The sequence below is a fragment of the Schistocerca americana genome, chromosome 7 (genome assembly GCF_021461395.2).
Source record: "Schistocerca americana isolate TAMUIC-IGC-003095 chromosome 7, iqSchAmer2.1, whole genome shotgun sequence".
Taxonomy (NCBI): domain Eukaryota; kingdom Metazoa; phylum Arthropoda; class Insecta; order Orthoptera; family Acrididae; genus Schistocerca; species Schistocerca americana.
In genome coordinates, this window is record NC_060125.1 from 282,746,147 (window position 1) to 282,771,726 (window position 25,580).

A 25,580-nucleotide genomic window follows, 5' to 3' on the forward strand; every position below is an offset into this window, starting at 1 on the left:
ACATTATTCTTTTTTTCCGTACATGAGTATCGTCGATATACCAATTTCAAGTCACTTCATTTCTTCACTTTTACGATGGTGAGTCAAATGAAAACCTCAAATTTGTAATAACAAATCGAAATTTCGCGCCATTGTTCTGTAAGTTGGTAAGCGTGCTACAAACAGCGTGCAGAATGGCTTGTAGGTGGCAGCATAGTGCAGATGCACACATATCGTCGCAGCATCAGTATAAAGATGGCCACCCCACTCGCTACTTGCACCAGGGAAGAACAGCGTTCTGCTATTCGGTTTTTGCGTAGTGAAGGTGTGAAACCTATTGAAATTCGACGACGAATGATGGTTGCGTACGGTGATGCATATTTGTCACAGCAGCAAGTCTACGAATGGAGTAGGAAGTTCGCAAATGGTGTGACTTCAGTGGAAGATACTCCTCGTCTAGGTCAGACACAAGGAGTAGTGACTCCTCGGAGAATTGCAGCAGCTGAACCCATAGTGAAGTAAAACCGCAGAGTGACGCTGAATGACATCGCAGCATGTTTATAGATTGGTCATGGGTCAGCACAGTACATTGTGAATTATGTGCTCCAGTTTCACAAAGTGTCTACAAGATGGGTGCCACGGCAGCTGACTCCTGAAATGAGATAACGACTTGTTGATGCTTCTGAAGAACTTCTTCGGCTCCTTGAACGAGAAAGTGATGGCTTCCTTGTAAGGATCGTTATTGGGGACGAAACCTGTTTTCACTTCCACCAACCGGAAACGAAGAGAGCGAGCAAGGAATGGCGCCATTCCCCATCACCAAAACCAAAGAAGTTTCGAACAGAACCATAAGCAGGGAAGGTTATGCTGACTCTCTTTTGGGACGAAAAAGGCGTCATTTTGGTGCATTACATGACTAGAGGGATCACTGTCACCAGTGCATCACCCACAGATTTCCTAAAAATCATCTGCGGCCTGCAATCAAATAAAAGCGATGTGGATTGCTGTCAGCGGGTGTCCTTTTGCAACATGAAATGCAAGGCCCCACACTGCCCGTCCAACAGTTGCAACAATCACAGACCTGCATTTCGAGTATCTTCCTCACCCTCCATACTCACCAGACCTTGCCCCAATGATTTCCATATGTTTGGACCACTCAAAGATGCAATGCGAGGAAAGAAGTTCCGTTCTGATGAAGAGGAACGCCACGCGGTGCATGAGTGGTTGCGAGGACACCCAAAAGAATTTTTTTTGTAAAGGAATTTGTAAGCGCCGGAGGACTTGCATGCCACAGGGGAGTGTTATGGGACCATTGCTTTTCACAATATATATAAATGACCTAGTAGATAGTATCGGAAGTCCCATGCGGCTTTTCGCGGATGATGCTGTAGTATACAAAGAAGTTCCAGCATTAGAAAATTGTAGCGAAATGCAGGAAGATCTGCAGCGGATAGGCACTTGGTGCAGGGAGTGGCAACTGACTCTTAACATAGACAAATGTAATTTATTGCGAATACATAGAAAGAAGGGTCCTTTATTGTATGATTATATAATAGCGGAACAAACACTGGTAGCAGTTACTTCTGTAAAATATGTGGGAGTAAGCGTGCGGAACGATTTGAAGTGGAATAATCATATTCAATTAATTGTTGGTAGGGCGGGTACCAGGTTCAGATTCATTGGGAGAGTCCTTAGAAGATGTAGTCCATCAACAAAGGAGGTGGCTTACAAAACACTCGTTCGACCTATACCTGAGTATTGCTCATCAGTGTGGGATCCGTACCAGATCGGGTTGACGGAGGAGATAGAGAAGATCCAAAGAAGAGCGGCGCGTTTCGTCACAGGGTTATCTGGTAACCGTGATAGCGTCACGGAGATGTTTAACAAACTCAAGTGGCAGACTCTGCAAGAGAGGCGCTCTGCATCGCGGTGTAGCTTGCTCACCAGGTTTCGAGAGGGTGCGTTTCTGGATGAGGTATCGAATATATTGCTTCCCCCTACTTATACCTCCCGAGGAGATCACGAATGTAAAATCAGAGAGATTAGAGCGCGCACGGAGGCTTTCAGACAGTCGTTCTCCCCGCGAACCATACGCGACTGGAACAGGAAAGGGAGGAAATGACAGTGGCACGTAAAGTGCCCTCCGCCACACACCGTTGGGTGGCTTGCGAAGTATAAATGTAGATGTAGATGTAGATTGAGAGTGGGGGAGATTATATTGAAAAGTGATACAGCTTTGTACCACTTCTGCACAGTAAATTATATTTTAAAAAATATTTAAGATTTTCGTTTGACTAACCCTCGTATCATTCTTCAAGGACAACTGTATCCAAACAGACAAATTTTATCTCGTGTTTACTCTTGAATGCAAAACACTTTCTGTGCATTTAGTGGAAAATCACGTTATGATGGAATCAGAAGTTCCTTTTCTTTGAATGTTGTTGGCAATCCCATCAAATTATAACGACATTTCACAGTTGCTGCTGTGCACATATGTTGGGGATATCTTTCTGTAGGAGTTCCAACAACATTTAAAGTTCATTTTCGAGCCTATCACGCACGATGTCTAAAGAAAACATTGTGCATTCACTATCAAACAGGAAATAGAATAATTCTTTGCTGCTAGCCTGTAATAATCAAAAAGGTAAAAAATTGTAGCGGAAAGCAAGGACTAGTTTACCTGTGTTCGTGTAACATTTATTTTGAAGAACATAAATAAATATGATACGAATTTATTCTATAATAGCAGTCTGATATTTGTGGACGGAGCACCGTAGGGTATCTCAACCCTTCAGACCTTCTGAGACTTGCGCCTGGGCAACTGGGATTTTACCCCCCCCCCCCCCGCCCTCCCCCCCCCACCCTTCCACACCCGCTCATCAGGGATGGGCATGATAATTCTCTATCGAAAAACTGTCGTTCTCTTTACTGATTTTCCTGAACATTCACTTTTTACTTAACAGATGAAGTTTGTTAGCCCTCTACATTTCCTCGCGGTTCACCAGTTTCTTACTGAAGCAACATATCAAACTTACTTATCCCATTTACCACAAAGGCGTCACATGAACCTCTAAACCTGGATCTTCTGTTGCCCGTTCCCAGATCGTGCCTCCGTTCACTCCTTCCCCTCCTTAACCTGTCCAGATGTCTCCTACATGTGTCTAATTTAGCTTGAAGAGAAGCCATTTTCCCATGCTGTCCCACTATTTTCCTATCTCTACTACATATGTTACAAAACCATTGAAGAACCTCATTTACATCCCTCATTTCAACACCAATACAGTCAACATAATGCAAAAAATACAGTCCTCATCACCACCTCGAACAAAAAGTTCTAAGGCAAGCCGGCCGTAGTGGCCGAGCGGTTCGATGCACTAAAGTCTGGAACCGCGCGGCCACTGCGGTCGCAGGTTCGAATCCTGCCTCGGGCATGGATGTTTGTGATGTCCTTACGTTAGTTACGTTTAAGTAGTTCTAAGTTCTAGGGAACTGATGACCTCAGCAGTTAAGTTTCATAGTGTTCAGAGCCATTTTTTTCTAAGGCAAGAGAAACACTGTCCACTGACAACAGACAATATATTACGTACATACGTAACGTTTCGCATCCGTAGCATTGTTTTCGGCTGAGAAAAAAAATGAGGTTTATTACTTTCTGGGCAACCCTCGTAAAAAGAATAACGCCTTTCAATTACCGATAATCATGAAAATAACCTTTACCAAAAGTTGTGCAAATGCATGTAAACAACCTACTAGTGCACAGATTCTGAATCAAGCAGCTTGATATTTGTGTTACGTTCCGAAAATATTAACTAAATAATGAAAGTATATGCTCGACTTCAACCGCTAGAAAGAAAACAGAACAATTAGACCAAAGTATCTAAGTTTTGCATCAGCGACTTTTCTATACTTTTGCTTTATTTGGAATGATATGCAAACAAAAGTGAAAATAGTGAGATTAGATAACACACTGTTTAGCGACTGATTTTCACTGAATTAACTGTTATTAATATCAAGAGCAAGGCTACAGCGGCATAATATCAAAAGGATCACAATCGTTGTAATATGTTCGTCAGCCGCCACCGTGGAAAAAACGAGACGCCATTTCACACAGCTAATTTTCTTTCATCGAATAACAGTTCATCCTTAGTGATGCCCGACATTTTCAGGGAGGAGTCAGCGGTCTTAATGCGGTTTATGAAATAATTTATTTTGTTTGCAATTTTTTAATACTCACATCGCTTTATTTCTTTATACAATTAATGCACGAAAACTAGTTCCGAATGTTTTCCACCGAAACCGTGAAAGAGCGGTGAACACGCAGTAAAAATTGTCATCATTATCTGTAGTCATGCTGTTACATTCATCCTCATTGTGGGCCTACAAGAGTATGACATCACGTAATTACAAATTTCATCGTGAGCGAGCCAAGTTGTAAGTCATAACCTCTCAAGACGACTATCATAAAGAAGAAGAATGGCCAGTTGCATTACTAAAAATTACGTAAAAAGTGTATTATTTGCAGTTACACAGCAGGTATTATGGCAACGACACGTGCCTGATTGGTCTTCTGGCATTTCACATTTTTTCTTCAATTGGTGCAATTTTTATAATGATGACTGTTTTATGGTTCAAGCTGGGACATTTCTTTGTAAGGCACGGTATGGAACAGCTGATAATTCTAGTAACCGTTTTATACTCTGTTCTCACTTTAATACATGTCGTGCAATTGCGGTTAATGGGCTTTTGGTGCACGTTTTACCAGTGAAGTTGGCTACTAGAATTACTAATTACCTCATATTGCGAGATTATTGGTTACAACCTGGCTCACTTACGATGAAGGTTGTAACTGCATAATGTTACGGTCTTGCTGATCACACTGCGAATGAGTGTAATCACATAACTGCCGCTGTTGATGATAAGTCTTACTGCATACACATGCTTTTTTACGGTCTGAACGACCTGAAGTCGACTGCAGAAAGAAATCGGAACTGGTTCTCGAGCTTTGTGTAAATAATATTGTTATCGATGCATTAAAAACTTATAAAATGAAAAAAAAATTATAAACAGCTTAAATCTGTTGGGTTTACGCATGAACAGGGTCATTACCAGCAGAAACGTTAAAGGAGGATCCTATCTCCTTATACCTAATGTGTGTATGTGTGTGTGTGTGTGTGTGTGTGTGTGTGTGTGCAAGCTTGGGGTAACTCCTGATAACATATTTGGTCTCTCGAAGCTGTGTGTAAACGTTGTCCAGATCTTCCTGTCTCAGACAGATCTGAAGTAGTCCTGGGAATCTGCCCCAGGTCTTTCTGCCCAAAAGGCTGTCGATTACGGTGGTGGTCGATATTATTGTGTATATATGTGAAACACCTAAAAATTGTTAAACGATTAACTTAGATAATGACTGGTTTCATCGTGTATGTGTGAAAAAATATAATACAAACATGATGACTAATTTTACCGTGTAAGCGCGAAGAATGTAGATTGTAAAAACATTGTACATTTAAAACTCTGAATATGCTTCGTCATAGCTACAGTATATCTAAATGTTGTCAGTCAACAAAGAGTGTATCTAACTTCTCTTCGGGTTATTATCTTTTTTATAATAAATTTTATATCTATGGTATTTTATTTCGGCTTCCTTTCTCTCGTCCCCTCCGTTCATTTGTGCTTAATCAGAAGAAGAGAGAGAGAGAGAGAGAGAGAGAGAGAGAGAGAGAGAGAGAGAGAGAGAGAGAGATGGAATTTAACACAATATTAGTGGAACATTACACAGAGAGTGATGAAATTTACCAGTGAGGCGGCGTAACATCTGACATAAAATTTATTGTGGAATATAAAACAGAGAGAAGTGATTTACTGAAGGCGCAGATGAAACAGTGAAAATTTGCTGATAATGTCGAATTTTAGGTGTTTACGTGTGTGTAAGCATGTATATTGATGCGCACATGTTCACATACTTTTAACTTTCATATTATCCTTACAGTAATTTTTGGAAATAACCCCCTGTTGAAAGCACTTCAGTTGAAGCACATATACTTATTGACATGGAAATAGTGTGAAACTGGAAATCTCTTTTTTCAACATGGTGCCATTGTACACATTTCAAGTGTAGGTTACTTATTTTTTATGAAAATGTTCTTTACTGGCCAATATCTTTGCACACAGGGCGATTTTTACTCGTTTTGGCAACTACATGACGATTGACTGTTTCATTTTAATACCTGCTGACATACTAAGAAGTCTCCAGAGTGAAAGTTCCCCCATGCTGTGGCAAAGCCATGTCTCCGCAATATCCTTTTTACCAGGAGTGCTAGTTCTGCGAGGTTCGCAGGACACCTTCTGTGAAGTCTGGTAGATAAGAGACGAGGTACTGTCGAAATGAAAGCTGTGAGGACGTGTTCTGAGTCGTGCGTGGGTAGCCCAGTCGATAGAGCACTTAGCCACGAAAGGAAATATCCCGAGTTCGAGTCTCGGACCAGCACACAATCTGCGAGGAAGTTTCATACTAGAAAGTGATTGGTGGAGAGGGCTGAAGAACGCAGCTGCAGGAGGCGCGGGATGTGAGTATGATTATGTAATGTTATCAAGGCCATTGACCACGCTCCTGATTTTTTTTCTTTTCCTTTACCTTTTTTTGGGGGTGGGGGGGAGGGGAGTCATCAGACTTCCGGCTGGTTTTATGCGGCCCACCACGAATTCCTCTCAGAGTAGCACTTACAACCTATATCCTAAATTATTTGCTGGATGTAGTCCTATCTCCGTCTTCCTCTTCAGTTTTTGCCCTGTACAGTTCCTTCTAATACCATGGAAGTCATTCCCTCATGCCTTAACAGTCCTATCAACCTGTCCCGTCTCCTTATCCCCGCCTTCCACATACTCCTTTCCATTCCGAATATGCGCAGAAACTCCTCATCCCTACCTTATCAGTCCACCTAATTTTCAACATTCGTCTATAGCACCACATCTCAAATGCTTCGATTCCCTTCTGTTCCGGTTTTCCCACAGTCCATGTTTCATGCTGTACTCTAGACGTACATTATCAGAAATTTCTACCTGAAATAAAGGCCTATGCTACTAGTAGACTTCGCTTGGCCAGGATTGCCTTTCTTGTCATTGCTAGTGTGCATCTGATGCCCTCCTTGCTCCGTCCGTCATTGTTTATTTTACTGCCTAGGTTGCAGAATTCCTTAATGTCATCTATTTGGTGACCAACAATCCTGATGTTAAGTTTCTCGCTATTCTCATTCTTGCTACTTCTCATTACTTCCGTCTTTCTTCGATTTACTCTCAATCCGTATTTTGTACTCATTAGACTGTTCATTCCGTTCAACGGATGATGTAATTTTTCTTCACTTTCACTGAGGATAGCAAAATCATCAACGAATCGTATCTTTGATATCCTTTCAGCTTTAATTTTAATTCCACTCTTCAACATTTCTTTTATTTCCATCATTGCTTCTTTGATGTACAGATCGTACAGTGGGGGCGAAAGACTACATTCCTGTCTTACACCCTTTCTCATCTGAGCACTTCGTTCCTGGTCGTCCATTCGTATTATTCCCTCTTGGCTCTTTAACATTTTGTATATTACCAGTCTCTCCCTACAACTTATTCCCACTTTTCTCAGAACTTCAAACATCTTGCACCATTTTACGTAGTCGAACGCTTTTCCCATATCGACAAATTCTATGAACGTGACTTGATTTTTCTAAGTCTTGCTTCCATTATCAACCGCCAATTCAGAATTGCCTCTCTGGTGCCTTTACCTTTTCTAAAGCCAAACTGATCATCACATAGCACATCCACAGTTTTTTATCCGTTCTTCTGTATATCATTCTTATCAGCAATTGGATGCATCAGCTGTTAACTGATTGTACGATAATTCTCGCGCTTGTCAGCTCTTGCAGTCTTCCGAATTGTTTGTTTGTGGTTCCAAATGGTTCTGAGCACTATGGGACTTAACATCTATGGTCATCAGTCCCCTAGAATTTAGAACTACTTAAACCTAACTAACCTAAGGACACCCGGTCATCACGAGGCAGAGAAAATCACTGACCCCGTCGGGAATCGAACCCGGGAACCCGGGCGCGGGAAGCGAGAACGCTACCGCACGACCACGGGCTGCGGACTTTGTTTGTGGTATTCATTTCTTAGTGCTGTAAGTATTCTGTTATCGGCCAGCGGAGTAAGTATTACTCGTGTTGATTGTCATTATTAGGTCTTATAGGGCACATAAGTGATGTGAGCAGTTTAAGAAAAATCACAGTTCTGCACTACTCTGGCAGGGCAGTCATGTAGTGGTAGCTATTAGGAACGAGTTCAGGCCATGGCTGGTAGTGATTGAGGGAAGTCCAACGGGCACTACGGCGTTTCCGAAACATCCTGCGTACTTATGTGTTACCTTCCCTGTTGCAGTATCGTGGTGTCATTTTGCAAAAGGACAATGTCTTGCCGCTCGCGGCATGTATCTCTATAGATTGTGTGCTTGATGTTGAGGTACGCAAGATCAGAAAGGCCCGTATATTTGTCCCACATACAACGTTCTCGTGACCACCTCAGATGGTAACTGTGTACTAGTGCCAGTGCCAGCACAGGCCAGCTTGCCTGACGAGACGGTACAACACCACTACGACATCCTATTTAGCCGAACCAGTGCCGGCATCCAGGCCAGGCGGGGTAAGACTTCATATTCATGGTCTGCCTCAGACTACCAATTTCTAAGCGAATTAAACTCAATATTGTTCAAAAATGTGTGTGAAATCTTACGGGACTTAACTGCTAAGGTCATCAGTCCCTAAGCTTACACACTATTTAACCTAAATTAACCTAAGGACAAACACACACACCCATGCCCGAGGGAGGACTCGAACCTCCGCCGGGACCAGCCGCACAGTCCATGACTGCAGCGCCCCAGACCGCTCGGCTACACCTGCGCGGGAAACTCGACATTGTAATCACTAAAATAACACCAAATACGCTCTCATCCAGTGGACTTTCATTTGGTTTCCTTCTCCGCTTCTGGATCATTCAGTTTTCTTGTCAGGAGGTTTACTTGCTTCTGCACTTGTTTACTGGTCATTGAAAGTCTACTGAACTGCAACTAAGTAGCAGGAAGAACTTCACTGTAGAACATCGGTGAGCTGTGTGGGCGATAGACAGGTGAAGCGAGCCCACTGTTCGCATATAAACCATTTTATTAATAGACGTCAGTTCGGTATCAGTCGGCTGCTACTTGTATGACACGCCATTGTAGGAATGATACTTTGAGTACAGCTTTCGTATAACTCAAATACAGTACTTCTGTCTGCTAATGCTTAAACAGTATTGAGCTGTGGTAAAAATTGCTGTTTGAAGAGCGCGCCGCAGCGCGTTGTGCGAAGCAGTCGCCCTCCGTTTCTGGCGGTGGCGCCACTGTGGCAGCTTTGGTGTCTCCATCTGGTGGGAAAGGGGAAAGGTTGCCTGTTCACGTGCATTTAACTGGCGCTATGAGCTCGCCAGTTGGTCAGCCTGGGTGAGTCTGGAGTCAGTCTGGGGTCAGTCTCTCGTCCCCAGCTTGGTAGTCTGCCCCTCGTCCGAATTTGTGGCTCAGTGAGAGAACTCAACGAGTGGGGGGTTAGTTCCTGCATCTGAGTCTGCGCGTTAAGCCACCAGTCTGCTCGAGTTGCTCAGGCAACGGTCATTGGCGGTTCGATCGATCGGTTGGTCGGTCGCGCACTGAGACACAAGATTACTTGTCCGCCTTGAGCGTCGGTGCAAGTGAGGTCGCCACGTGAGTCCAGTGGGCCGCGCCGTATAGCGAGGGGTAGTGACTTCGCAGCCAACACGAGAGCAACAGGAGTCAACCCACGACATCGGTCTGGCCGGTGCGAGCTGCGACGTCTTGAGACGGGAGATCGGCGCGCCTTCCTGCGTCCGTTGAAGCGGCTGGCAGCGGACGGTTCGGGAGAACATTTTGGGAGTTCAGCGCCAGGTCTTCGCCAGAAATCGCAGTTTATTAGAAGTTAAGTGATTGGTGATATGTTCTTTCATTTACTTGTTAAATTCTACTTGTTTTCTTGGTGAGGTCACCAGCCGCTTTGTTTTGCGGTCGTCCCACCATTCTTCTCCGTTTGCCCACCCGCGGAAAGGTGGTTATTTATGGATTGGGTAGTCCGTTTTTCCCTTGTGGAGTAGGGGCGGGTTAGAGCTACCTGCGGTTCGGGCTGTTCGGTAATCTCCCTATCAATCTGTCGTACGTTAATAGCTGCCCCTGTTACGTTTGTCGGATTCGGTGTGTTAACGAATTTATTGCTTGAAGTGTAACGGCCTCATTCCTGAAGTATGTTTTTCTCTTGCCTATCATCTAGAGAGGCCGTATATGTGTACTGTAGAGCATGTCTGGCCAACCTTGTACAGTTTTATGCAAGATTGCATTTCATGGGCTTTTATTTAAATGGTCATTTTAATATATAAAGTTGCCACCCATCCACCGTAAGACTTTTCTTAGAAGTTAAAATCAAGTTGCATCTTTTAGAGTTTTGTACCATTTCCATCCCTCCTACGGGGTGCATAGTTTGTGTGCTTGGAATTTTTAAAACCTTTACTTTAAGGTAATCTGGTGTGTTGCAGATTTGCATCTGTGTAGTCTTTCAGAGGTTGTTGTGAGCGGTCGTGCCTAAGGCGGTGCCAAAAGGGAGCGGCAAGGTTCTCAGCCCGAAAGCTCATAAATTCAAAAATTTGTTTCTTTCTACCTTTGGAAATTTTAACTTCATATTTAGAGGGTGCTTTCTGCTTACAATATTATATCTGTTTCTTAAAAAAAACTTTTATAAATAAAATCCCCATTTGTTAAAAGCAATTTCATTTTGATTTCATCAGTTACTCCCTGGCAACTACTTCCTCGCTCACATAGTGTGATTAAATGCGTTAATGTTCTTGATCAATCGGTAGTAAATAAAGTAAATTCTTAAGAAAAAGTTTTGAAATAAATTCACGGTTCAAGTATTTCTTTTCTGTTTTTATTTCAGCCAGTTTTTGTGTCCCCTCTGTACTTGCCAAAGTAGCGGGGCGCAAGTTGACAAAGTCTCGGTGCGGCACTGGTCTTGGGAACAACTGTAGCAGGAAGTGGGGCTGGTGCAGAGGGCGCTGAGGAGAAGCTAGCATAGCGGAAACCAATCTGGAGGCAAGTGCTTGCTCAGATGCAAAATCAGATCCGCCTGCCTTCCTCCCTTACTGAGAAATTGTGGTCGTTAGTGGGACGCGACAAAGTCCTCGTTTGACTCTCAGATGCGGCGCCGCTAAACGTTAATCACGGCGCAACGTACGGACTCCTCAAGTGCGGCGGGGAAGTCGCGCGTCGGCGCTCGCTACCTTTGTCTGGTAACGAGAGATGCTGAAGGGAGCAATCTCGGAATATTGCACCCTCGTCGTAGCATTGCTTCAATAACGTCCTACCCTGGAATCTCACACAGCATTCCAGATGCTCAGTCAGTAGAAAAATGTGAAATAGGAAGCCATTTTCATTCTGCAACCACTTACGAACGAATCCTCACGTAAGATGAGGAAAAGTGGGAATAAGCATATTTGCAAGCAAATAAGTGTGATAGTCTTTTATTCGTATATGGAATAAGTCTGGTAAAAAATCTTCGAGCAGGGAAGTTCTTACAGTTTCTCAGCAGAGGAAAACGAATGAAAGAGGAGAATCCTAAATTAGAGTAGAAGGTACACGCGATCTATCAGTAATGAACCCATTCATGAACTACCTATTCAGAGAAACACTGCAATCTCCTGTCTATAAAATTATTCTAAAGCCTTGACAACTTACAAAACAGTAAAACAGATATAACACATGTGCCTGCGTCACCTTAAACAGAGTACTGTTTCGCCCTTACTTTATTTCGTCCGGCATGTTAGAATATAGAGCCAATACGTGGTTTTGTTTCGGAATTGCTGCCGATCGTCGTTTGCTGAAACATACGATATTTCATCTGGGTGCCTGCCATATATCATTTGGTGGTTTTAAGAAGATGGTGTCCCTCAGCTAGCAAATAATTGAACAACGACACGATTTACGGGCAGGAGCTGCTGTATAGTCGGCAGTGTGTAGAATGCCACCGTTCGTAATGTCAATAGCGACTTCTGAGTTAATATGAATCACGCACTGTTTTGCATATTTTTATAGTTGACGATTTTATTTTTTACTGTTGAGCCGAGTTCATGGATTTTATCATCTCACGCCATTCATTTTATCACCTTGTATGGTGTAAATCTTTTTATGATCTTAGTGTGTGGACCGTAACTGCTAGTTCAATAAAGAAATTTTATCAGCAGCTGTTTACAGCACATCATGTCATTCTTCGAATCTTCAGGTAACCCGTTGGCAACCGACATCAACTCCCTACGCTGCTCAATTTGCTAGTGCACGCTATGCAGCAAGATCCTGTTGTGAGACCTACTACACCACCAAGGAGATGGAAATGTGAAAGTAAGCGATTCGGTATTATACCGATCACTATTGGCCACGGTATCTATCGTCTCTACAGGGAGAAAATACTGAATGTAATGGGATTTCTCGCATTAGCCAATTGACAGCGCTCTCCCGATAATGTTTTCCGCCAAGAGTGTCTTCAAGGACCCTTTACCAAGAGAATAAAAAAATACTTACCACTAGCGAAAATGATCACGTTCCACTAAATTTACAGTGGACACACAATCCTCAAGAATAGCCGAGTTCATAGTTTACACATAGGGCAGACATCAGATTTTTTCCTCGGTGCGTTTTGTCTTATTTCTACAAGCCAACGACCGGATATTTTGTACATAAGAGTCTTTTACAGTAACAAATGTCGATTCTCCTATCACTGATAGTCTCCAAATTTAGACGACTATCGTCAAATGATTCGAAAGATCCGAGGGGTCATGTCTAACTTGAACGAGACGTTACCAGAATAGCAAAAAATAGCTGTTACTATTCGTACAGTCGTCCGTAAACGTGTGCTGGGTATTTCCTTCGGTAATGCTGTCCTAATACGGCGGACGGAATACCCGTTTTCCCTGAGCGCCACACCTACAGAAAGTCTCGGCATCGGGGCTAGTGTGTTCTAGACTAACAAGTGTCTTAACCACATTCATGGATTGCGATGGCCGATGAAAATTTTCTCAGTGCAGATAAAAATTAATGTTAAACGAGCTTGCGCTAAATTCAGTACTCCAGAGAGCCAAATTTTGCCATTTAACCAGGATATCGGAAAAATGCAGACTGTTTTCCTTTTGGCATGATAATCTATATGTTCTTATAAATGAAATTAAGGTACAAAAGTTCCGTTAGAAAGTCCTCTCTGCAGAACAATAGAATACACGCGTGACCAATATATCTCCATAAAACATATTGATTAGGGGCTACTGATTCTAGTTAATAAGGGGCGTCCCGTGGAGATTGCAACACATTATTAAAAAGTTCCTCTTTAAACGGAAACCCACATCTGAAATGCACATCGCTGTGACACCTATAAATATTAATGCCACATCAAACTAAATAAATTATCTATGTGCTTATACATAGTCCTGTGATGTCATCAGCCGAGTTCCCATTTGTTACGGCGACATTTCTCCATAAATCATCGAAGGAAGATATTTACCTCAACCATTTATAGGAGCATCAACATTGCTTGTTACTGGACATACAATGAGAAGCTCTTTATAACTTTAGGAAGGCCATACGGTCTGAGGGGAACAAAGTTCTATGATGTTAGTCTCTTGACGATTTCTTAAGCTATCGAGGCCGACAACGATAGCTTTTCAGTAGTGTTACCTCGTAACCTTTTGGTTGGTAACAAGTGTTACGTGATTCTGCCTAATGGAAGATGTACAGTGACGTATTGGATGAGTGCCATGGATAACTTTAGCACTCCTGAATTATTCCCTCGCAACCCGCAAAACCAACGACAGCTGCCTCGTTCTCGTCTGCATCAGGCAGGTGTTGGGAAGGTGAAATGCAGTACGTCCACGTGCACCATCAACCATCCAGCACTTGTCAAACGCGCTGGTAGAGGAATTGAAAGTCCTAACACAACAACTCCTTTCTAGTCTTGTGGCAAGCTTGGAAGCGCGTTACAGACCCGTCTTAATGTCCAGAGGTCCTTCATAAATCACGGTGACTTCAGTGTGATTATTGCCTTTCAATAGAAGTGTATTAAACTGTAGCAGCTCTTTTCATGAACGATTCAAATTTCATGTGTTACTTAGCAGTGACAAGATTACGATCTTCGTCAAAAAGATGAATATAGCGATTCAATTCAAATGTAGGTACTCTATTTTAATTATTTTATTTTTGCCGTTAGATATAAGTTAAGTTTTTTGTCAAGCCTGCCGGAGTGGCCGAGCGGTTCTATGCGCTACAGTCTGGAACCGCGCGACCGCTAAGGTCTCAGGTTCGAATCCTGCCTCGGGCATGGATGTGTGTGATGTCCTTAGGTTAGTTGGGTTTAAGTAGTTCTACGTTCTAGGACACTGATGACCTGAGAAGTTAAGTGCCATAGTGCTCAGAGCCATTTGAACCATTTTTTTTTTTTTGTCAAAAGAAACTCAAAACCATGTTCATAAGTAGTGTTTGTTTCTCCGCTAGACATGCCACAAGTTCCTCCAAAAAATCGTAACAAAACACACACACACAGATATCATACTAACAAATGTAAGTCCACCTGATGATGGAGGTTCAAACCTTAGAAACGCGTCGTGGAGTTAAATAAACAGTGACTGGTAACAGTAAACTTGTTCTTTCATTTTATAGCGATTCACGTGCACAACATTAAACATTAAACAACTGCTCGACGTTTCTAATAATGCCGCAGTGGGCAGCACTCCAGCTCGTACTTGTTCACTAAATGACACGACGTCTTAAATAAATTGCCTACTGGTCTTTTCCACAGGCTTCAAAAGCTCACATTACTTCTTACTTGACGAAGATACCCCACCCAATAAACACGGGTAAGGATAATAGTCCAAACCTCGTAACCGAATTCAAAATTGTATCCAGAACGTTGAACGTAGATCATTGTTGTTCTGGATACGGATAGCGGTAATGTTCTTGAGGTCGGGGTTCCTCTTCTGGACAATCTCCTCCTCTGTGATCTCGGGATTAATGTTATTATGTCGGTATTGTGGGTCCTCGAGTGGTGGACGAAGCTTATTAAATTCAAATGGCTCTGAGCACTATGGGACTTAACATCTGAGGTCATAAGTCCGCTAGAACTTAGAACTACTTAAACCTTAAGATCCAAACGACATCACACACATACATGCCTGAGGCGGGATTCGAACCTGCGATCGTAGCAGTCGCGCGCTTCCGGACTGAAGCGCCTAGAACCTCTCGGTCACAGGAGCTTATTACACGTAAGGCGGGGGGAAAGGGGATGACAAGGAGGTAAATTTCGCCAACGATTCCAAATGCATGAATTTGGGAGGTTATTTTTATGTGTGCAATCTGGTATGTTTGGATGTTCTGACAAAAACGTTACAGAGAATGATTTGAAATATTTGGTGGTTAAGCGCGTTAGTTGATCCCTGTATTACTAAGAGACGTTTGCTGGTAGCTGGAATCGGATGTCTGGTTTTGATTTGCGCTTGATTCTCTCTGTTTCCTATATGCTCTGTGGATAACTCGTATTGTAAGCAGTGTCTGTAACATGTCTCATCATCAAGGCAAGTCCTATTTTCCTGTCTTAATTGAACCCTTATGAGGGTTTTCGATCTAATTGCTTCATACATCTTGTAAGATATCTGTCTTTTTACGTTACAAGTATTCCTGTTATTGGATTCGAGCTTGATTTGTTAAATGGGTGTATTACTTGTGGGGGCTTGGGTACACAGGGGTAAATATATTACTGTTAGTTGAAGCCAGCTGATCGTTGTTACTTAATTTTAATTGATTATCTTTCGTCGTTGCCCATTTGTTTTGCTGTGCTCTATAATTGTGGCTCAGTACCTACTGTGACGTGGTAACTAAATGTCTAAACGTCCATTCATGTTAGTTCATTGGTACGCAACATCTGCTAATGGAAAGATACTTGCTAAAATGTGTTGAAACAAATCGAAAGCAGTGATGTGAACGTTAATAGTTTGCTATTTTCAGTTATATGGTTAAATCTATCATTCTAAAATTTCACTTTTCATTACTAAAGTTTTTCAGCATGATTGAAGGCTTGCTAAGGAAATACATAAATATTTGTAGAATCAGTGTTGTCAATAAATTCTCACTTCTCGTTGAAATCTAATTTTTTTGGAACCTGGCACCTTGCCTTTCGAAGCTCCTCGCTACATACAGCCTTTCAAAAAGAAGTGGATTTGCTAATCAACGTAAATTCATGAAGCCTTGATGGTCTAGCAAAAGCAAACATCTCAGCAGGGTTATGTGAGGTTACTTCGAATCGTTACGATTTGTTGCTCAGAATTTTTGATTCGAATCTTCCTCAGTGCACAACTGTGATATTGAAGCAAAATGAAGTGTGTACCTTCACGGATAGTTTGCATATAACATTTTACTGCTTCGGCCAAAATGTTTTGTAGGAAACACACAAAATGGTTGAAATGGCTCTGAGCACTATGGGACTTAATTGCTGTGGTCATCAGTCCCCTAGAACTTTGAACTACTTAGACCTAACTAACCTAAGGACATCACACACATCCATGCCCGAGGCAGGATTCGAACCTGTGACCGAAGCAGTCGCTCGGTTCCAGACTGTAGCGCCTAGAACCGGTCGGCCACTCCGGCCGGCCGGAAACACACACAGAGTAATAACACTAGTTAACAGCCATTTAACATATGGGATGTGATACATCAACTAGTATGTATTTTGGTGTGTCGAATCCGAATATACCTCTCAAAATGTTCTAGCACGTGCCATTTTTGAGATTTTAAAGATTATTTCTATTTTTCGTATTCAGTATTTCGCTTTTTGCTGTTCTTCTGTTTTCTTGTTTAATAGTTTGTTTTTCATTTGCAGAGGAGAGTTAGAAGATCTACGAATCGTCAGTAAATTGTTTGTGTGGTAATCCAGTGCTGTGAAAGAGATCCTCATTGAGTGTTTCCTGTGAAATATGCTGCAAACGTTTTGTGTTTAAAACTTACAATAAGAGAAATGGCAACCCGTAAATCTCGTTGCTGTCCAAACCACCCAAACAACATTTCTTTTGTGCGTGGGAAATTCACTCCAAAAGCCCACAGAAAACCAATCACTGATTTGGTTATGCAGGTACATAAATTGCGCTTTGATCGTCCTGTTGGTGATCAAGATAAAAGTTTTACACCTCATATTGCCGGCGTAACCTGTACTACAACATTAGCCGAGTGGCTGAAAGGAAAACACCGAGCTATGCCATTTGCTGTTCCGATTGTGTGGTGTGAGCCTTATGACCATTCTTCAGACCGATACTTCTGTCTTACAAATATTTCGGGACAATCAAGCAAAACTAGACATAAAATAAAGTATTCAAAGGTATCTTCTGTGCATTTGCCTGTGCCCCAAGACGAAGGGTTGCTGTTTCTGTCTGTAAATTGAAAGCCATAGAACCTGACGATTTCGTTCTCGATCTAAAACTTTCGAAACAGCAAGCTGAACTCTTGGGGTCGTGACTGCAACAACAGAACCTTCTAATTGCAGTGACAAAAATTTCCTGTTTCAGATCAAGAGGTGCTTCCTCAGCTTAATATTTTGATATGCAGAATTCAATGTGTGTATGTACAGATGTCAATGGTCTAATGATGCAGCCAGGTGTACAACATAATCCACAGGAGTGGCGACTATTTATTGACTCCAGAAAAACTTGCTTGAAAGCAGTACTACTGCATAATGGCAATGCATTTCCATCGGTACCTTTGACTTACGCAGTAGACATGAAAGAAACTTATGAAATCATGGCTTTGCTGCTAGAGGCAACAAAATACAAGGATTAGGAATGGCAACTTTGTCGTGATTTAAGAGTTGTTGCACTCCATACAGGATTACAGGCTGGATTCACAAAATACTGCTGGATAGCCGTGAGACTAAGAACCAGTATACAGTCAAGGAATGGCCTATAAGGAAGTAATATGCTCCTGGAAACGTAAATGTGAACAATACCCCATTAGTTAAGCCCGATAAAATCTCTTTGCCTCCCCTTCATACCAAGCTGGGCCTTATCAAGAACTTTGTAAAAGCCCTGGATAAAGAAGAAAAGGCCTTCAATCACTTAAAAGAAAAGTTTCCCAAATTAAGTGAAGTAAAGCTGAAACAGGGTATATTTGTTGGACCACAAATAAGAAAATTGCTGAAAGATCCAACCCTTGATACCAAACTCAAAGATATCCAATTACCTGCTTGGTTTTCCTTTAAAGCAATTGCAAACGGCTTTTTGGGTAACGGAAAAATGTCGAAAACTATGTTACCATTGTGAATAATCTGTTGGATAACTATAAGAACATGGGGTGTAGAATGTCGCTTAAAATTCACTTTTTACATTCTCACCTTGATTTCTTCCCGGAAAATTTGGGAGCCGTAAGCGATGAGCGTGGTGAACGCTTTCAAAAAGACATTCTTACCATGGAACACCGATACCAAGGCCATTGGAACCCTTCGATGGCGGGTGACTATGGCTGGGGTCTTGTTAGGGAGAGTGATGAAACGGCCAACAAAAGAAGAGCTCCGCAGTCGCATTTTTCAAAAACTAAAGACGATTAAAGGTGAAAATATCTTCAGAACTAATTTGGACCTTTTATTGCCATCATGTTCACATGTAAATACAAAATAGTATTGAAGGCAAATGTTCTGAATGTATATTTTTGTTTGACTTAATTGTGTCAATTTTCGCTCTTACCATTTTTTATTCTGTTCTGTATGTAAGAAATGTGACGTCATAGAGAAAAATTGATTATACCAGTGTATTAAGCACCCCAAAGTTAGGTAAATCCACCCATTTACAAATCAGATACAGAGAAAAAAATTAATTTCTTAATTATTGTAATAGGTTAGCTTTATATTTAAAAGTGAATTATATGGCAAAACGAGTGATGTACAGTGCCCACTCTGGAAGGTTAACTGCCTGCAGAATAGTTTGGAAATGTGATTATGTAATATTAGCTTCATGTATCACCAGTAAGACTTTCCTATACTTACTTTCAGATTTTAAACCTGCTCATTCAATTAAATATTGATGACGTAGGTTTCTCAGATGCGTTATTTGGGACAAATGGGTGTGTAATGATGGAAATTAATGCTGTTAACGAAGAACTGCACATGGCACTCTCCTTTCGACTAAGACATTGGTGGTAGAAGGCTATGTGAAAGTTAAGATTGTGACAACAAAAGTAGAAATGTTAGATGAAAGATTGCCTCAAGTTGTAACGTGTTCAAAATCACACACTGACCCACGAAATTTAAATAATGCTACATTGTATAATATTACTGTGAAGATAGATTTAACGATTTCCGTAATATAATCGATCCAAATTACCACGAAGTGTAATCAGAGCTCTCATTACTACAGTCGAATTTAGAGTTTCATTGAATCTGTCAGTAGCTGTACAAAGGATGAAGTTCATGACGATCTTCATAAAGATGAATACATATGGCCGGCCGATGTGGCCGAGGGGTTCTAGGTACTTCACTGTGGAACAGCGCGACCGCTACGGTCGCAGGTTCGAATCCTGTCTCGTGCATGGATGTGTGTGATGTCCTTAGGTTACTTAGGTTTAAGTAGTTCTAAGTCTAGGGGACTGATGACCTCAGATGTTAAGCGCTATAGTGCTTAGAGGCATTTGAACAATTTTTTGAATCCATATGTTAGTCTGTGGTGAAAAACGGGAAGAAATTAAACTCAGCAAAATCTGACACCAATTAATAAATGGGAAATGTTTAAATTAAACTGAAGTATCCTTGGGAAGATGGCCACCACGTATATACTATAAGACAGACTAAAGTGCAAATATGAATTTCCATACCCACTTTCAGCATGAAACAATTAAAGATTATTATGATGTTGTTCCATGACACAGTCTGAAACTTTCTGGAGCTCAATAATGTCATACATATTTCACAGACTGGAATAATTTAAAGAGCGATAGGACATAATATCCTTGGTCGAACAAGGCCAACTGGTGCTCCCCTAGAACGTTAGTTATCTCCCATTGTGGGTTGGCGGGCATCGTCTGGCCCGAGTGCTCCGCCTCCTGCTAATCTCGCCAGTGGTGCCAACAACTTTCCGCCGTTTCGGATGGTCGCTATTCAAAGAAACTTGCCTAATTATCGGCCGGCAACGACGAGGCAACTGCTGTAACAAGCACGGCCCTGGCCTCGTTCGGACACGGGCCTCGTCACAGTCTGTGTGTGTGTGTGTGTGTGTGTGTGTGTGTGTGTGTGTTTCTGGTTGTGCGTATGCGTTTGCAGGAGAGCGGTGGGGCCTCTGCCCTGCATATTAATATCTCGGCGAGGCCCGGCCCGGAGTTCAGAATAAAAATAAAAGAAAAAGGGCAGCCTGCTGCAGGAGCAATGGAAGCAGCGCAGCCTGCCCTGAGATACGCGCTCAAGCGCGTGTGTGAGTGCATGTGTGTGTACATGAGTATTGTGCGTTTTACTGTCCTTAATATGAACGTTGACAAAAAGTAGGGAAAGAAAGCTAAGAGTGTGGTCGCTATTCTTTACATGATAAAAGTTTTTGTGTTGGTGTGTAGCACGTTCATGGCTCATTTGCATTTGGTCGCTTATTTGAGACCAATTTTGGTTGAACTCTTTTATCATTGGAGATTGCAACCAGCGAAGGCGTTTCAAATTCAAGAATTGACGAGATTTTTGCTGTAAAATTCTCATTTTTATTCCAGCCCTTTTGATGGCCCTACTTCGCACCTTTCAGATCATAACACTTGCTTAGGGAATGACCAACGGTATGATTCACTAAGAACGAACTTCATCATCGCTACAGCCAGTGATGACAGCAAGTTACTTATATAACATTCACAACCGGATTCATCTGACATGAATGTTTAATCGGTATGGCAGTGCGTCATATTGTAATTAACTATTACTGATCAACCAGTTTATTAGTAATAGCTTTTTTTCCCAATATGATGTAGTACCATTCTGAGAAAACTTTCATGTCAGCAAGTTACATGTATATTACGTATGGAAAAACATGACTTACTGTAAACTCCGAGACAGACTTGCCGAAAGTGACGCGTTTGTGGAAAGCGAGTGCTCAGTATTGCGCCCTGCTCGAGTTCAAACATGGCGCCCGCCACACTGACAGGTTGGTGCAGGACAAGACGTTGCGACCAGCTGCACTCTTCTCACTTTCGTCTCCCAAGAAGTGTATTTCCGCTCACCGTCTTTGCCATACTCGTATCTTCGACAGGTTTGGAGACATGACACGGAAGAACATCAAAACTCATTTCAATCGCAGCATTTATTATTCCTTTTTAGGTTCATGTCCAACTACAAACTATGAAATCGCGACATACTGGTAAATAAATAGGAGAACATTTGTAACAAGAAGAAAATGAATTTTATTGTTGCAATTTCTCTCGCAGCAATTTAAAATTAGAACTTACAGCCGGCCGAAGTGGCCGTGCGGTTAAAGGCGCTGCAGTCTGGAACCGCAAGACCGCTACGGTCGCAGGTTCGAATCCTGCCTCGGGCGTGGATGTTTGTGATGCCCTTAGGTTAGTTAGGTTTAACTAGTTCTAAGTTCTAGGGGACTAATGACCTCAGCAGTTGAGTCCCATAGTGCTCAGAGCCATTTGAACCATTTTTTTGGAACTTACACTACTGGCCATTAAAATGGCTACACCACGAAGGTGACGTGCTATAGACGTGAAATTTAACCGACAGGAAGAAGATGCTGTGATATGCAAATGATTAGCTTTTCAGAGCATTTACATAAGGGTGGTGCCGGTGGCGACACCTACAACGTGCTGACATGAGGAAAGTTTCCAACCGATTTCTCATACGCAAACAGCAGTTGACCGGCGTTGCCTGGTGAAACGTTGTTGTGATGCCTCGTGTAAGGAGGAGAAATGCGTACCATCATGTTTCCGACTTTGATGGAGGTCAGCTGCTCGCGTTGGTCGAGATCCAATGACTGTTAGCAGACTATGGAAACGGGGGGTTCAGGAGGGTAATACGGAACGCCGTGCTGGATCCAAACGGCCTCGTATCACTAGCAGTCGTGATGACAGGCATGGCTGTAACGGATCATGCAGCCACGTCTCCATCCCTGAGTCAACAGATGGGGACGTTTGCAAGACAACAATCATCTGCACGAAGAGTTCGACGACGTTTGCAGCAGAATGTACTATCAGCTCGGAGACCATGGCTGCGGTTACCCTTGACGCTGCTTCACAGACAGGAGCGCCTGCAATGGTCTACTCAACGACGAACTTGGGTGCACGAATGGCAAAAGGTCATATTTTCGGATGAATCCACGTTCTATTTACAGCATCATGATGATCGCATCCGTGTTTGTCGACATCGCGGTGAACGCACATTGGAAGCGTGTATTCATCATCGCCATACTGGCGTATCACCCGGCGTGATGATACGGGGTGCCATTGGTTACACGTCTCGCTCACCTCTTGTTCGCATTGACGGCACTTTGAACAGTGGACGTTACATTTCAGATGTGTTACGACCCGTGGCTTTACCCTTCATTCGATCCCAGCATGTTGCAGGTCCTGTACGAGCTTTTCTAGATAAAGAGAATGTTCGACTGCTGCCCTGGCCAGGACATTCTTCAAATCTCTCACCAATTGAGAACGTCTGGTCAATGGTGGCCGAGCAACTGGCTCTTCACAATACGCCAGTCACTACTCTTGATGAACTGTAGTATCGTGTTGAAGCTGCATGGGCAGCTGTACCTGTAGACGCCATCCAAGCTCTGTTTGCCTCAATGCCCAGGCGTATCAAGGCCGTTATTACAGCCACAGGTGGTTGTTCTGCGTACTGATTTCTCAGGATCTATGCACCCAAATTGCGTCAAAATGTAATCACATGTCAGTTCTAGTACAATATATTTGTCCAATGAATACCCGTTATCATCTGCATTTCTTCTTGGTGTAGCAATTTTAATGACCAGTAGTGTGAGTTCCTGCCTAACGACACAGACGGAAAACCCATATATTCGAAAATGAACAGCGAAATACCACAAAAATTGTTCCAAAAACGAAAAAGGGGCTCTGTGGCAACTATTTTATTGATAATTGTATGTCTCGCCAGATTAGTGGATCTTCAGATCATCTTCAACAGCGGAAACCACATTAGTCATGAATCCCAAATTGTGTGAATATGTGAGCACTGGAGTAGAGCCGATACGAGGGTACTCGTGATATCAAATTTATATCATTGATTAAATAATTAGAGGCACCGCACACATCCCTTCATCCCTCCTCTCACCTCCTGCTAAATCGCCAGAACTTCCCACCGGTTCCACCCCTCCCGGCTTCACTCTCCTCCCCTCTCTCTTTACCTCCCCACCTGGGAATTGGTGAGTAAAGCTTAGTCTCTGATAAGCTGCCACTGTCGAAGGACACAGGCTTTTCTTTTGGATGTGCAGGTGTCATCCTGTCAGCAGAAGAATTTGGAAGACCACACCCTAACCCCGCTTTCCGCTGCACCCCACCATCACTTTTTTCTTATTGTGTGTGCTTGCCTTGTCGTGATGGGGACGACTGGCCTACTTCACAATACCATCACTAAAGGGCACAGGGCTGTCTGCCTATTTATATTACAGTGAGGAATTCTGGCTGAGTAGATGTCGATTGCCTAGTTCACAATACCAACTCCATCCTCACTTTCTCTGACCCCACACGCAAATTTGTGGGAGACGTTTAGACAGTGTTGGAGAAGGTGCGAGTGTTATCCTGTTGGATGGAGAAGTCGCAATACCGCCCCCCAACCCATTTACCACAGCACCCTACCCCCGCTTTATTCTGATTGCTCGCACGTTCATGTCTGGAAGAACGTACCTTTCACAATACCACCATTTGGGGGCACTCCAAATTGCGGCATCATTGGTTTCCCCCTCGAAAATTAGGAAAAGCTGAGCAGTTGCCGTGGGAGTTACAAGTATTATCCTGTTTCGGATGCCCTAATTATGTACAGATCATTAAAAAAATCATAGACGTCTATATGCCCACCTAATGATTTAAAAAACATTGCACATGCTGTGAAGAACCTCGCATAAACTGCACCTATAGATCATGTGAAGGGCCAAGACACAACTCAATGGCCGTGAAAAACGGTACCCAAATATATGTTTAATACCTATATCTACAGATCGTAAACATGCACCCTATGTACTACAAATGGCATGCTAAAGGGCGTCTTCCTCAGAGCTGTGGCTGAAGTAGCCGATCGGTAACAATTCATGGTGTCAGCTACTTACATGATTGTTGCCGCTGGAGGTTGCTCCACAAACTTGGAGGATTGTACAGACACCATTCACTAACAGTTCTGAGCTGAAACACCGTTACTACTCTATGCTGCGACTGCTGACAGGTTAACGCAGATCTGCTCCTCAAATGTGGTAACTGCCAGGGATCTGGAGGTGCAAGAGCCTGATGCGATCCATCTTGCAGGTCGGTAATATTAGGCTTGGGCGCTACGGTACATTGTGTGATGGACAGCACTCCGACAGTAGTAATATGCTGAACTAATAATGATTCTCCTTGCAGCGAAACCAATGGGGTTTCAGCATCTCGTCCTCTTCCACGACACCAGATCAACTAACCTCGTCCACAATACCCATACCAGAAGGCGCTCGAAATTGTGATGATACTGCGTTTTCCCACAGCTATCCGCCCTACTCGGCAGACCCAAAGAAAAAAAAAAGGATTGGAGGGAAAAACCGCTCTGTATCCGCTGAGCTGAAAGAATTCAAGGACCTCACAACATGAAATTGGCGGAAATTCAAATCAATGTTGAATACATTGAAGAAGACATACTAATTACATTCCTTTATTTATATGAAAATGTTAATTGTTTAATCAATTTACAGGACACTTGAAAACAATTTTATGGAAAGGGAAGTTGACGGAGATGAAGATGAGATGGGAGATATGATACTGCAAGAAGAATTTGACAGAGCAATGAAAGATCTAAGTCGAAACAAGGCCACGCTAGTAGACGACAATCCGTCAGAACTACTGATAGTCTTGGGAGAGCCAGCCATGACAAAACTCTTCTGTCTGGTGTGCAAAATATATCAGGGAGCCGAAATACTCTCAGACTTCAAGAAGAACATGATAATTCCAGAATTAACGAACTGTCACTTTAATAAATCATAGTTGCAAAATACAAACACGAATTCCTTACGGAAGAATGGGAGCAGAACTCAGGGAGCAACCGTTTGGATTCCAGAGATATGGACGAACACGGAAGACAATACTGACCCTACGACTTATCTTACAAGATGGATTAAGGAAACCCAAACCTCCGATTATAGCGTCTGTACAATTAGGGGAAGCTTTTGAAAATGTTGAATGGAATACTCTTTTCCAATTCTAAAAGTAGCAGGGAAAAACACAGGAAGTGAAAGGCTGTTCACAATCAGTACGGAAACCAGACTGCAGTTACAAGAATCGAGAAACATGAGAGAGA